The following is a 16,443-nucleotide window of genomic DNA, read 5'->3' as shown; positions in this document are numbered from 1 at the left end:
CACCCAGAACTTGAAGAGTAGCTGAAAAGACAGGCAGTATCTGCCATATACATGTCCCATGTGCTCCTATGGGAAATCAATGTATTGTGATTTCATCATTGTTGATACTTTAGTTTGTTTGTTTGTCTGACTGATGATTAATGGTTTGATTTGATTTGATTTGATAGATAATGTTATGTTTAGCCCTTTCTGTACTGTAACTCATTTTCTTTGCAATGTCTTGGGTCGAATTGCCTTATCACATGTTATTGGAAGTTACCAGGGGAGATATCTCCATGAATACAAAGTGATGAATAAAATTGTAATAATAATTTGAGAATTTTAGTTCTTCCAGAGGAAATGAAGCAAGTGAATGAGTACAAGGTTTCATGGACAATGTATGCAAGATCAGTAGATGATACCTTTACACATCACTAGAGGACTCAATGAGAGTGATTCTAAAACTAGATTCATGCACTGTAACCCAATATCCCTTGGGTATGTAACAACTTTACATTCCAGATAATTTCAGAAATATTTGTTCAGAAATATGATTTCTCCCTGATCTTTTGGATAGAATTTCTCTCTGGTCTCATTAAAATTATGTAGACCTTGGGTGCAAAGATGCATCCAAGCATCCCTGCACTAGATGCCAAGATGGAGAAGATCTCCACAGCAACCATGCCCTTGCTATGGTAGACAGGGAGGAAGGTGACCCAGACACTGCAGAACACCAGCATGCTGAAGGTCAAGAAATTGGCCTCGTTGAATCTGTCATGGAGATTCTTGGCCAAGAAAGCCACTGTGAAACTTCCAAGGGCCAGGCAGGCCAAATATCGCAGGACACAGTAGAATGCAGTAACTGAGCCCTTGTTGCACCAAAGGATGATGTGGCCATGCTCAGAGTGTTCATCAATATCAACGAAGGGAGGAGAAACTGCTAGCCATATTGCACACAGAATACATTGGAATAGAGAACATATGGGGATAATGTAGTTGGGTGTCCCAGATACTAGGAAGTTTCTCAACCTTCTTCCTGTGTCTGTGACTTTGAAAGCCAGAACCACAGTGATTGTTTTGGCCAGAACTGTGGAAACATCCACAGTGAACACAATTCCAAATGTGATTTGCTGCAAGATACAGGTCGCTCTGTTAGGATGGCCAATGAAGAAAAATGAGCACAGGAAACAGAACATGAGTGACATGAGTAATAGGTAGCTTAGGATTCTGTTATTAGCCTTCACAATAGGAGTCTCATGGTGCTTGACAAAGACACAGAGTACCAAAGCTGTGAATGCACAGAAACAGAAGGCTATTAAGGCAAGAGCCATCCCCAAAGTGTCTTCATAGCTTAGAAACATCACACCTTTCTGAATGAAGTTGTTGTGTTCTGTGTTGGCATACTGGTATTCTGGACAATTCACACATTGGTCCATATCTGATGTTCAAAGGAAATTTTAGTTAGTGCTGCTTTAGAAATGTATTGACAAGATATTTCAAGTAAGGGTCTTAAAGAAACTTTTCAATGCTGCCTTTGATGCTGAGAATGTAATTTGAAGATCACTGCACAGCATTGCTTTCACTTCATAATGTTCATGAAGATTAAAGGAAAAATACAACCAAGCATTTTTCCTTGTCTATGCAACTTTGTTGATTATATCATTTATAATGTAATCAGAAAGCAAATATTTCCTACACCATTTAATTTTTTTTTGGTCCTATGTTGGTACCAAGTAGATTCTTGAATTTAGAGAAGATAAATTCATGAACCACAATGTGGTTGGTTATATTTTATAAATACAAGACTCTACCTTCAATGTTTCCTGAGGTCATTGACTGTATTCTGAATTCATTCCCTATGACACATTGAGACTCTGACTTGTACTGGGATAGGAACTGTAATAGGTACTCAAGAATTCACTAGCTCAAGGTCATTGACCTAACAACAACACTAAATTGAACAGATAGGCTAGGTATGTTGTATATATGTATATGAGTACATATACATATATGTATGTATATATTTATATATTTATATGTGTATATATGTATATGTGTATGTGTATATATGTGCGTGTGTATGTGTATGTTTGTATGTATGTATGTATGAATATATATACATATATATATATATATATGTTTGTATGTGTTCATGTAAAATAGCAATTGCATTATTCAATATAAGTGATTCCTGTATAAGACATAAGAAGAAGTTAGAGAATAAGAGGTCATAACATATTAATTTTGAAAAGCAGAAAACATTAGAAAATAAGCCCTCAGATGTATCCTCATCTGGCAATAAGTAAACAAAATTCAGATTATTGTTGATGTTATGCATTAATATTAGCACTGAAGAAAACAAACAACAATAAAACCTCTGTAGTCACTTTGAACTATGAAGTCCATCACCTCGATTCCTTCTTCATTCAGAATGCTGAGCACTTTCATCCTTGCCTTATCTCTAATCTTATGGAACTCAGTGCCTTTGAATTATTCAACAATGAAATCAGTATTCAGAAACTATATGAGGATTATAATAGAGAAATCCATGAGCTAGAGTTGTAAGCCAGATGGTTTGTCTTAAACAATAGTACCTCATTCCTAAATTGTAACACCAACCACAGCAACAATATGAACTGAGGTTGTAATTGAATTTAATTTCCAGGTCATTTCAGGGACTGTTGATGCACTTCCTTGGTTTTCAGAATTCTTATCTAGAAATTACTTTTGTGGAGTGCTATTGATAAGTTTTCTAAAAGGCTAAGAAGTTGGATTATGTATAAATATATTATTTTGCTCTAACCAAGAACCTGGTTCAGATCCCAGAACCCATGCCAGCTGTCTTACAAGTGCATATAAGTCTAACTACAGGGATATTTTTTGCTCAAATGTGTACCTGTACATGCATTATCCATCTCACACACATAAGCAATTAATGTAATAAAATATTTTGTGGAATTGTTGTGGATTCCATTTCTGATGCTAAGTATTCTTTCTTTTGTTCATCTAAAACAATTTCAGTATATTTAAAAAACTGAACTTAATGTACATTGAAATAAATGACTTCAAAAGACATCTTCTGAGTTGGTCGCTTGGTTTTACTACATGCATCATGGGAATAAAATCAGATTGTAACCCTTAGCAACAAAGAATTTAACAGCTGAACCATCTCACAGGCATGATATATCTTTTAAGACTTTTAATGCACGGGGTGTGGGGAGCCAAAAAAGGGGAAATCATTTGAAATGTTAATAAAGAATATATCGAATAAAAAAGATTTTTAACTCATAATATAGAATTAATGGGAAAAAAATGGAAAAGATAATCATAAACTTTTTACATTTTGCCAATACTAAATAATTCTTTTAATAATGGGTGTGGTACGTAATAAATTCATTATATATTCTATATTTTGGGTCAAATCTTATCCCCTACTTCCTGGATTCATATCACATCTGGCATTGAACATGGCCCTCTGAATATTAAATACTTAGCAGTTCCTCATAAATTTGCAAATACTTCAGTCTTCTTTATTAATCTTATAGAGAACATGGATTGTGTACCTATCAGTCTCTGTACTGGCTAGTTTTGTGTATCAACTTGACACAGGCTGGAGTTATCACAGAGAAAGGAGCTTCAGTTGCGGAAGTGCCTCCATGAGATCCAGCTGCGGGGCATTTTCTCAATTAGTGATCAAGTGGTGAGGGCCCCTTGTGGGTGGTACCCACTTTGGGCTGGTGTTCTTGGGTTCTGTAAGAAAGCAGGCTGAGCAAGCCAGGGGAAGCAAGTCAGTAAGAAACATCCCTCCATGGCCTCTGCATCAGCTCCTGCTTCCTGACCTGCTTGAGTTCCAGTACTGATTTCCTTTTGTGATGAACTGCAAAGTGGAAGTGTAAGCTCAATATACCCTTTCCTCCCCAACTTGCTTCTTGGTCATGATGTTTGTGCAGGAATAGAAACCCTGACTAAGACAATCTAATAACCTAGTCCAAATGTTTTTATAATATATTTGTTTCTTCACACGGTCCTTTTTTTGTAAATGGTGTGCATAATCATATATAGGAAAGATATATTCATGAAATTTGACTAAATTAATGCTCTTAAATATTGTAAATAAATTATAATGTACATGTAGTTTTACAATGGATAAATTATTGGGAATATCTAATGGAGACGTCCTTCAAATTGCAGTTATATTGTCTAAAGTATTTCTTTGTCAAATGTAATCTGCCATGAATTTTCAATGAGTCAATAAGTGGGTCAAGGCACAAGGCATGTTTGTTTATTTATTTGATTTTGGTAGGATTTTTTTAATGATATTTATATCTACCTCTAGTAAATTAGATATGTGATATATTTTATATTTGTAGTTGGATTTTAGTTGATGTCATCATTCCAGTATGGTGCAGCAAACACTCACTTGTTTCTTTAGAAATTTCATTTTCATGGCAGGGGCGGCAAACAAAACAGCAGGCTGCCATGCCCTCCTTCCAGAATCTTCTAAATCCAGGACCACAATCTGCAGTGCACACAGAGGATGGCATCTGAGAAAAAAATAGAAACATACTGGTAAAGAGTTTTAACTATTTCTTTTATGTTTTATATAAGCACATTAAATTTTCAATAAGCTTATTTTATGTATACCAAATGATTGACATTTCATTCTGTCCATTGTTTGATGAACAGCTATGAATATTGGAAATACATTTAGGGATTGTTGTTTGATTGTTTCTGATTATCTAGTAAGTCAGAAAAAAGAACTGATAGTGAACCATGATCCAAGATTACAGAGAATGTATCCAAATTGTTTTTATTTTATTATTTTCAATTTGGCAATAAGTGCTGTGAACAGAGGGAACTTAATTGAGATACTTTCTCAGTGAACACTAACATGTCCTCATATCTTTGAAGCATTTTATTAATTCATAATTAATATAGAATTGCTCATCTCATTGTGGGCAGTTGAGCCAGAATATGGTGTTCTTTTAAGATATATGCTTTAGTTCCAGTTTCAGATATTCACACTTGTCTTTCTATGACCGTAATCCATCTGTCAAATCACCCCTTCCGCCTCACTTTGCTTATGATCAAAGTTTAATTAAAACAAAAAATAAGCAAGTTTGTATTGAATGAAATTTGCAACAGGAAATATATTTCTTTAAATTACAGATAAAAAATTTGGCCTTGAATCAATTAGCCTTGCAAATCATGAGAAAATGTAAAAAAAAAAAAAAAAAAGCCAGTGAAATATGGAGACACTGGTTTAGTAAGATTGTAATTGACAAGTTGAAGTGTAGTGTTCTTGAATATGGAGTGTTTTATGAGGTGAGAATGCTCTAGTATGGATGCAAATACTGGAGAAATCTGGATAAAAATTAGATTGTATAAAGTTCATTGAAGAGTTGAAGAATTCTTCCTGTGCTTTTCAAATTGTTGAAAGAGTGTCTTACCATGAAGTATCAGTAGGTTAATACTTCTAATGGAGATCAGGGTATATTTTCTCCTTTTTAGCCAAACATTTTCTTTAAATTTTTGTTAACACTTTGTAATTCTTAAAGACTATTTTAAGTTAGAGTAAGAGAAATGGGCATACGTTGATATGTTATGTTAATTTATTCTAAGGTAGTCACTCCATATCATACATGGCTGATTTGGAGACAAAAGACAGGGCAGACTGGCAAGAAATATACAGAGATTTTCATACCACTGCCAGTTAATTGCCTGGAAAAAAAATGAACCAAAATATCTACCTGATATTATTCTTGACATTCATGGATAATAATTTTCTCTGCATGTATTATAATACTGTCAATAGATTTGTCAAACAAAAATGTTCTAATATCAATATGTGTTCCTTGTTTTCTTTCACTTGTTTTGTTTCTTTATCTCTAAATGAATATTGGGCTTGATTAAAAACCATGCCTGAACATTTTGGAAAATAATATAATTCTATATTTTGTGGTGTATTACATTTTATTGATGTGCATATGTTGATCCATGCTTGCATCCCTGGAAACAATTCTCCATAGGAGGAAGATAAGATGGGGAGCAGAAAAAAGGGACGAATCGGGTATGGGAGCAGATGGAGGAGGATGTGTACAGAGGGTGAGGAAATTGAACAGTAATGAGTAGCAAAGGGTGAACTGAGGTTGCAATCTGAAAGTCCAAGATGCCAGGAAAGCAAGAGCCTCCCAGGACTCCACAGGGATTAAATGAGCTGAAATGCCTGCCAAATGGGAGTGAGAACCTGTTGCAACTGCATCCCGAGGTTAGGCATGTCCCCATCCTGACCATGGTTGAGGTATGGGGACACCTCCTCCATCTCCAAAAGTTTAACCCAGAATAGCTAGTGTCTAAGGGAAATACATGGACAAAGAATGGAGCAGAGACTTTGTGAAAGGCCATCCAGGTTCTGCCCCACCTGGGGATCCATCCCACATGCAGACACCATCCCATTTACTCTTGTGGATGCCAAGAAGTACTTACTGACAAGTGCCTGATATGGATGACTCCTAAGAGGCTCTACCAGATCCTGTATAATACAGAAACAGATGCTCATAGCCATCGATCACACCGAGAACAGGGACCCCAATCAAGGAGTTAGGGGAAAGAGTGAAGGAGCTGAAGTGGACTAATGTGACGTCAATGAAAGGGGAGACCCTTGGTCCTGTGAAATATTGAAGCTCCAGTGTAGAGTAATGCTCGGGGTATGAGGTGGGATGCTTCAGTCAGTGAATGCTCTGAATAAGAGCTCTGAATACCTGGAAAAAGAACATATGTCAAGAGATAATTCTCCATTTCTACATTAACTGGAGTAGGATATGCACCGATGTTTTAAATGTGCGAAATAAGGAAAGAGGTAGGATATGTGTGTGTGTGTGTGTGCGCGCGCGTGTGTATAATACATTCTTTCTATTTACCTGCTTTTTCTTCATACAAAATATTAAAGTACATTGTGATAAATGATGCTTTATATGTCCATGCAGTGTGCCACATTGAAACATATGAGAGGTATGTAAGTCACATTTATTTTCAGGTAGTGCTGACTTAAATATGTTATAAGCAGAACAACTCCAAACAATAATACTTTTCTCACTAAATTAATAGAGAGTTGACAAAAATCCAAAGTAGGGAAAAGAATGAGCAATCCAGAAGTATCAGCAGTTGTGGAGGTACACTAACTCTGATATATGTGCAGGCAAAACTGAGAATTGGTCTCATCCCCAAAACCTTTTGAAATCCTATCTACAATAGATGGAATAATCAAGTGGAAGCAATGAATTAGTTTAATTTGGGGACAAATGTCAATGTGATTTTATTTTCATGTTTATGCTCCTAAGGCCCGAGGACATTCAGTTTACATAAAATTGATTTCCAGCTATAGCAACAGAGCATTTAGGAGTAAAATTTTTTTTCTCACTGTCTTTTGCATTTGGGAATTATATTATGATTAATGAGTGATAAAAGAAACTACCAAAACTATTTGGCTACCATATTTTTGTGTTTTGACTGGCATTGATAAAGGGAAGTCTATTTCATGGTTTTTATGTAGCATTCCTATTGACATATAACATCATTTTATCCGAGGAATCCCTTTTGCAGTTCAATATTATTACATTTTAGGAGCTTCCTATTACACTTATTAACATGAACATATGGAACAAATGATTTCCATCAATAATTCCAGATGTTCTGATAATAGAATTTATAGTTTGAATTAATGTTTCAAAAATAAAATATTCTCAGTACTAAAACAAATATAACTATCATTAAATTGTCTATCATCGTCTCATGCTTAAAACACTACTGTTCATAAAACACATGAAGTAGGATTTTCTGCACATTTCACATAGTTCCATTTCATATGTCTAGTTAATATAATGTGTTATGAAATTTTTGTATTATTATGATATCTTAGTTTTTGTTTCATCTTCTATTATTTTATTATTCTCCCATAAAAGGGTTTCATGTTGTAATTTAAAATAGCATGGATCTGCTGGGAGAGGAAGATGCAAAGGAATTAGTATTAATTCTGGCATATTAGCAAGAAAAATTTTGAATGAGTCACATCCCAATAGAAGGAAGGGAAGCTATAATTAGGATATATTATACGAGAATAATAAGTTATATTCAATAAATTAAAAAATGACAATTTCAAATGTATCCCTGTTCTCAGAGAATGATCTTTCTATTGTGTGCTGTGTTCCTTTGGCGTTTTGTTTTTAATCAAGTATATTTTTCTCTAATTTCCTTTTATCCTTATATTGCACAATATAATGTTTTCCTCCATATTGATAAAGAAAAATTCTCCTCTTATATGTGAATGTGTCCCCCTGCCTTTGTAGGCAACCAAGGAATGTCTTAAAAAATAAACCAGGCTTGTTTCTTTGATTTAACTTAGAGAATGTCAGCACAAATGTTTAATTATAACTGAAAATAATTAGTTAATTTTCTCTGATTCTTGTTACTGCTGTATTTGATGTGTTTTAACAGAGATTTCCTTGTCTCTTTTTCCAGAGTTTTCTATATATTACTTTTACATCTTATGAAAAAGTGTGAAGGGCTTCCTCAAATTTATTAAAATATGATGTTTCTGTGACTTTGAGTTTATGTAATTGAGTTCATTAGTGAACTTGATAAGTGTCATTTTATTGTATGGGAAAACACTTTTCGGTATATTGACAAAGATTAGCAATTGTGACTTATTATTACATCACAGTAACATTAGTCTCTCTCGTATCAACATCAGTTCCAGAGGTTTAAGGGAGGAGATTACTGCATAATATCAACAATGATATGAAGAGAATTTTGTTTAATTTAAAGGAAAGTATACCAAACTTTGGTGAAGAACAGTTTTATATTCATTAAATTTCAGAAAATAATTCTGATATGAAAAGTTATATTTTATGCATATACACAATCTTCAAAGATTTGGTAAAAATATGTCAAAATGAAAAAAAAATCATAATACAGGAACGTTGAAATTGGTCCCTGATGTGAAAAAATATTTCACTTCAATATGCTGCACTGTATCCCCTTGACAGTGTTTACTGCTGTATATTAAAACTCAGTTAGTACACACTCACCTTTCTACTTCCTGTGGCCAAGTCAATCATGTTTCCATATAAGTGAATGTGTTGACCATGTGGAAAATATGGGCTGAAAGTTCCTATCTTCACCTTAAACTCAAGGCGTTGAGAGAGATTTCCAAAGTGAAAAATGTCATAGTCTTCTTTCAGCATTACTCTCTGTTTCATAATCACTTCGTCCCCAAGAGAATTAATGAAGTGGGTCTTTCTCAGAATGGAATTAATCTAAAAGGATTGCACTATAAGGTTATACTGTTCCTTTAAGACATAAAATGTTTCTGATTTTATAGTAAGTACAACTTCACTTAAATGTTGAAAGAGAGAAATTTCAAGAAAGCAATTGGAAAAATGAAAGTATCTTATATCCCACGAACTTCAATTCCCTCAGTGAAGACTACAAAACACAGACAATAATGCAGAACCAATAAATTTATGTAACACACATAGAGAGAGACACACACACACACACATACATACACATATTAACACAGAGAGAGGCTCTTATCTTTACCATGTCACACATGATACAGCTACACACAAATGCAAACACGATGACACTCATATGTAAACATTCAGGCAGAAATACATACATATGTACTCAACTAAAGACAAAGATATGAAATCACACAAAATACACACACTGGGACACAGACACAGACATACACACACACACACACACACAGAGAGAGGGAGAGAGAGAGAGAGAGAGAGAGAGAGAGAGAGAGAGAGAGAGAGAGAGAGAGAGAGAGAGAGAGAGACTCACAACAACACACTGGGAAAGATAAATATATAAGCAGCATCCGTAAATGATATTGCTTCATAGAGAAACATTTACTCATACCTAATGACCAAAAGGGAGGGAAAAGCTAAGCAAAGCACAAAGAAATAGGCACATACATAGTAAAGCAGATAAAAGTAGGTATAAGTACAAACAAACAACCACAAAATATATAAAATGGTACAAAAAGACATATACTCTGATGAAACACAAAGAAACATACACAAATATATAAACACACCTACAGAAAGAAATTCATGCATAGAAGAAATGTTGCTCACTTCCACAGTCATACAGAAGGATAAACATGTATGTATATAGCAACACAAACATAAAGAGATAAACAAGAAAACAATATATAGGTATACATGAATATATATACATTAAAAACGCACACAAACAGTAAGAAAGATACTTTCACATATAAACACATTTCTATACATTGAACTGAACACCAACACTACTTCTTGTTTAATTACTCTCAAAATACCTAGATAGTTATACAAAGCCTTCACTGGTGGTAGAATCACAGCAGAACCCCAAATGAAATCTTCCTTAACATTATTTCCATATAATTGACAAACATGAATCAATACTCATCTTCTCATCATGTAGAAAATTCAAGAGGAAGGAGTGTTTATATCTAATATCAGAAGGAATGCTGATGGATATCTGAGTGCCCTGTATGAAACCACAAATTTTCCTTTATAAATGAGCCATTTTCCATTAACATTTATACCAAATATTATACTTCATCTTTTTTTAAAGATTTATTTATTATTATATGTACGTACACTGTAACTGATTTCAGACACACCAGAAGAGGGCATCAGATCTCATTACAGATGGTTGTGAGCCACCATGTGGTTGCTGGGATTTGAACTCAGGACCTTCGGAAGTGCTCTTAACCACTGAGCCATCTCTCCAATCCCTATACTTCGTTTTTTTACGAAATATTTTCAGAAACCTATCTATTTTGAAAAATATTGCCTATTTTGTTAAGCATGGGCTTCTGAGATACTCTAAACATCTCTGCAATTGAAGACATCATATATCATCCAATAGAAGAAACTCTACCTTCAAGCAGTGAGAACTGGCTCCTTTCCCATTGGCTATCGCCTGATTATCAACCTGATGCAGATTCACCTGATGGAGTGAATGGGCCATGGTATACACAGCATTGTATATGTTATGACTAACATCACTAAAGGACATGTCAAATGTGTGTTCCTTTAGTCATTCCAATGTGGCATTGGATGAATAGTTCTTCAGTATTTTACAGTTAGGTGCTGAGGCTGCATAGTTAAAGTACTTCCACTCTGGCATTACTAAATATAAATCTGTGCTACTCAGATGGCTCCAGGTCTTTGCAAACTTTTTAAAGCCAGAAATCTCACCATGGTGGTGTAAAAAGGTAAAAGTCCCAAAGAATGTGCCATGGGTTAAGTCTCTCTTACTGGTAGGGAAATTCCATTGTTTGGTGGTGACCCATATTCTCTGTGTAACTGGAGATTCCCACATTCTGAATCCCAATTAAATAATACTGTATTTTTCCCCATAAACGATAATAACATTTGTGGATGACATCACAATTAGTTTGTAGTAAATTTCAATTTTTTCAAAGAATAAAATCTCAGAGCCTGACATCATGTTCACAAAGGCAAAGCAAATTTCCTTGATTTTGCTTTCTTTTTGCAACTCTGAGAAAAACTGTTGACCTTGATCACCATTTGAGATGACAAGTCCTACCCAGTTCCAGTTGAAGTAAAGTATGAAGGAGACCATTGCCAATGCTAGAGATGTGTCCTTTGGTTCCATCTGATAGAGATAGGGAAATTGTTCATCATCACTGAAAATGGAATGGAAAGGTCCATAGGCAAACTGAAGGAACTGTAATACAGAGAGCAGCATAAGGTGTAGCATATTTTAAAAACTTGTAATCATATTTACCCACAAACAGTTGATTGTCTGTGACTTTTTTCTCATCTCCGATTCAAGTGAGCAAATGTGGAAGCCTGGCACTTCCACCTCTAATGGGAAAAACAAGCAGAAATTTTTGACAATGATGCAACAAATCATTTCCACATTTCATAATAACTTCTGTTCTGTCTTTCAGTTTTAGTATTGCTATCTGTGTTTTCAATGTTTGGAGTGAGTTTAACATATTTACAACTTGGGAATGTTTTAATAATAATTTTTAAAAAGGCATTTTAGCCTTTATCCCAAAATATTTCTTCTAAGATTAAACAGGCAAGTCCTGTGCATAATACTGCTTTAGCTTTTAGGAAAACACCAGAGATGTCCTTTTTAGGATTAGGCTCCAAATGTTCTGTGAATATCTGAATCTGTGTCTCCTCAGGAAACAGATAGTCAGAACAAAGTAAATTTAAAAATGTAAACAACATTTGGCAGCCTAAAAGTATTATCAGCTGATCAGATTAAAAATTCTTCATACAAATACCCATGAAAGTATGTGTCAGAATATATAGAACTCATAATTTGTGTCTCCTGAGGAAAATATACGGAAACAAAGTTAGATTGGATGGAGTTATCTTCTCCAGAATAAGTGTGTTACAATGATGCAAAAATAATTCTGTGGAAAAATATGAAAGAGTGAGGTTTTGGATCTCCATAACCAATCTTTCTTAGAAAAGTTTACGTGTGAATGGCCACTCTTGTATCTTGTGATAAGGCAACAAATAAAAATAAGATATGACATAGCGGTAAGTTCCACAAAGACAGTACATACCCATTACATTATTAAAGAAAATGACTTAAAAATACTAAAGCAGTATGTTTTTGAAACTTTTGCCAGAGACTTTGATGACAGTTGTTACTCTGACACTTGCTGGTTGGTCATACACTCACTGGTAGTAAAATAGCTATCTCCACAGACTGGATTGGAGGTTTTTAGCATGCCTCGTTCCACTGACACCTCACTAGCAGCCAGGCTAAGAATGGGCTCTCATACCTTTGCAAAAAATACTCCACATACTTAAAAGTCAGGTTACAAAGAAAATGCTTGTAAAACATATTTCTGTTTAATTTCTGTTCACCACCATGATTGCAAATCATAACTCTGTCATTTTACAGTTTATCAATGATAACCTAAACTTAGGATTATTTAAGATGATCATAATACATATCTGGGGACAGATTTAATATGTTCTATATTTTGGAACAACATGATTAAATCTCGGCTTACTGGGATTTGAATAAATAAACACACTGTCTGCCAGTCAGTCAAGGCGGCAAAATATTTTCGACCAAAATACCAGACTAAATTATCCATGGCCTTCTCTATTACTCTTTTCTGAAATCTGTCGTGATCTGGATGTGGCCCATAGAAGAAGGACTATTATGTTCCTGATTAGTAAATACCCTGGATCTACATAGCTTAACAAAAGCATAAATTCTATCTCATTCGTTAACTTTCGTAATATCAATCAAATTCCCCCAAAGAGACATAATGTTACAAATTCCTGGCCAATGATAACTCACACATGGAGATACAAATGTGTTCAGGTATATCCAGAAAGTATAAGATGTTTCCCAATAGGGTCCTGTAAGCAGAAATGAACACATTGTCTCTTCATTACATAAGTAATTAGGAATAGGCATTTCATTTTTTTTCATGAAATAAATAAGGTGTAGGTGTTAGAGTTCTTCCACCACAATGGCCCAAAGCATATTTTATAATCAAAGACATATTTGGTAAAAGGTCAGGATTCCTGTTGATTTCATCCATTGAAAATGCCAATGCAAAAGCATATTTGTGGTTTTTAGTGATTTTTCTGAAAAAGATTACAGGGTTTATTATAGACAGATGTCTATACATGATCATTTCCACTCAATAGAAACACTATTTTGTACTGGAAGTTTTTGCATCTGACCACTAAAGGTGCAAACAAATGGATTTATTTGTGAGATTGGATTGCCATGAGAATCTGGATAATAGCAAATACTTTAAAAGTTCATGACAGTGTGTATCCCATAAATAAGATATTTTGACCTCATCCACAGCGAGCATTTCCATCTGTTTTTCAGTGCTTGATAAGAAGGTAACGATATTGAGAAAACTGTAAATCTGGCCATGCCTTTATTTTGAAATTCTTGATCAATGTAAAAATAACAATGCTTTGAGAGCCATTAAGTTCATGATATTTTCTCGTAAAATTAACTTGATTGAATAATGGAATGAAAACATGATTTAACAGTCTTTCAGCAGATATATTTGGTTCCTGTATTTAAAATCACTTATAATTAGTGAATCATCTATCCTCATCTTGTAAATTTTTCTTTCAAACTTTTGTTGAAATATCGTCTAATGATTTATTTTTAAATACATTCAAATATCAAACATGCATTTCATAATTTATAGATGTGTATGCATATGTTTGTATGTCTTTGAAAAAAGGATTATTTGGGACATAGGAAGGGAATACATCCAAGTATTTTATAAGATATTTTCTGGAGGGTATTCTTGCTTCAAATGTGCAGGAATACACTTTTGTCAGGTACGTACTGCAGAGATTAAGTGCTTGTCCCACCATCCAAGTATCATTCACCTACTTCTATCTACATAGGAATATGATATATTCACTCTGGGCAATTCTAATCATTATATCTTAATTTCTTGGAAACATCTTTGATAAGCTTTATACCTACACTAAAACAATGCCAACATTATACTGGGAAGTACAGAAATAAGAAAATTGCAATAATATTTGTATGTGCCAGTATTATCTGCATATAAAATAAAAGAGATAGACCTGTATATTTAATGATTAAAATTGAAGTCAATACAATGAGATTTTCATCGAAAATATACGCCTGTGGTGTTTTCCTTCTATATAAAGTGTATCATTTTAGAATATCCTTTATTTCCACACACAAAAAAATCTCAAATAAAATTTTATTAATAAAAAAAATATGAGGATAGATATCATGTAATACTCAAACTACTACACATTGCAACTAAACTTTAGGAAGCATAAGTTCCTTAAGCTGTCTGTGTATACTTGTAGTCTAAAGGGCCGTGTTTTAAAACAACTATCAGTGATCCACCAAAATGGGTATTGATATCACATTGTTAGCATGTGCACCTATATTTCTTAAAATTGTAAAAAGTCTCACAAGTTTTAACTATCATTAAAGGGTCAAAAGTGAAAACATGTTTCTTAAATAATGACAAAAACCTAATATACAACTCCTCAAATGTTCCAACTATACCACAGCACAATTGTCACCCATGCCAGTGACAAGTCACCACTGTTATTGATAGTTTCAATATTCAATGAATGTAAACATATCATTACATCCACATGTTTCAATATGTTTTACTCTAAAGAGTAAATGCCAAACTGATCTTTATAAAACATAGAAGCCAGTGATAGTACCTGAACAGCATGAAGCACAATGCCACAAGACTTTTGTATTTCATGTGTTAAAATACTTGGATGTCTTGCCCTCTGATAACCTAAATATTCCTTGCCCATATATATAAAAATATGTCTATCCAGGGATTCAATTGAAATATGTATTGTGAATGTAAACATATTATCTTTCTGAACTTGATGAAGCATTATAAAGCAAGAAGTGACCACTTGCAATAAGTCTGAGAGAGTTAGTTTGCATGTATATAAAGTTCTTAACAACTATGTGTGCCATGAAAATTACAGGAATCAGCATATGCTCTAGGAGCAACCCACTGAAAGAAAGCCTTTGAGCAAGTATTTGACCATTTGCTTGCATGTACTTGGGGGTACAACACAATGAAATATTACGGGGTCAATTTCAATAAGCTGTCACTCTCTAGAGTGCAAAATAAACTATTAATAGGAGGGCATTATGTGAAGATTCAGTATAGATAACAATTTATTCTTCAGCTTGCAGGATTCACTGGGGAAAATAGCATTGAATCTGTTAAAAAATAATTAAGGTTGTTTCTTTGTGTCCAGATTTAGCAACAGGATAGAAGACTCAAGGATTTGTTTGATATTCATCCTTAGACCACACAAGAAATATTCTAGATGTTATTTACATAGAAAATACAAATGAACTTACAGGACATCCAGTGTCTGGTTGAAATAATTTTTCTCCATAGATGAAGGAACTGCCCCAAGAATGAAGGAACAAGTTACATCCAAATCTTTATCCTCAACTTCGTTCAGATTTATTCTCCAAAAGCACCTGGGATCAATGTAATTGGCCATGAGAAGTGGATATCTGAGGAGGAAGAGAACTACCATGAAGATGAACATATTTATTCTGCCTGCTTTAAACCCGGGCAGTATGGATCGTTAAGTGCCATGAATATCAGTACAGAAAATTTCTGCCTGCTTTTATTTCTCTTGGCAAAGGAGATTCATTATTTTTCAGATTGTTACTAAGCCATGGAAGCATCTTAAACATTCTGTTCCATGAGGCTCTGCACCTGGTGTCCGCAGCCCATGTAGGTAATTGGGATAATTTATTCTCAAGTTAAGTGATGTCACTAGTGTTTGTGAATCCCTAGTAGGAAGCCTTTTTGTAAAAGTTTTACTCTTCAAAAGTTTAAACAAGGTGATTATGTGAATACTGTTAAAAATTATGTCA

The 16,443-nt window shown here is 34.2% G+C and overlaps 1 pseudogene; it reads right to left on the bottom strand.

Annotated features, from left to right (window-relative positions):
* Window positions 1-521: 521 nt before the first annotated feature.
* On the bottom strand, window positions 522-16,109 carry LOC127667645 (vomeronasal type-2 receptor 116-like; annotated as a pseudogene).
* Window positions 16,110-16,443: the final 334 nt, after the last annotated feature.

Source organism: Apodemus sylvaticus, chromosome 17 (genome assembly GCF_947179515.1).
Source record: "Apodemus sylvaticus chromosome 17, mApoSyl1.1, whole genome shotgun sequence".
NCBI classification, from domain to species: domain Eukaryota; kingdom Metazoa; phylum Chordata; class Mammalia; order Rodentia; family Muridae; genus Apodemus; species Apodemus sylvaticus.
The sequence above is the reverse complement of the archived record's forward strand: the minus strand, read 5'-3'. Positions and strand labels throughout refer to the sequence as shown.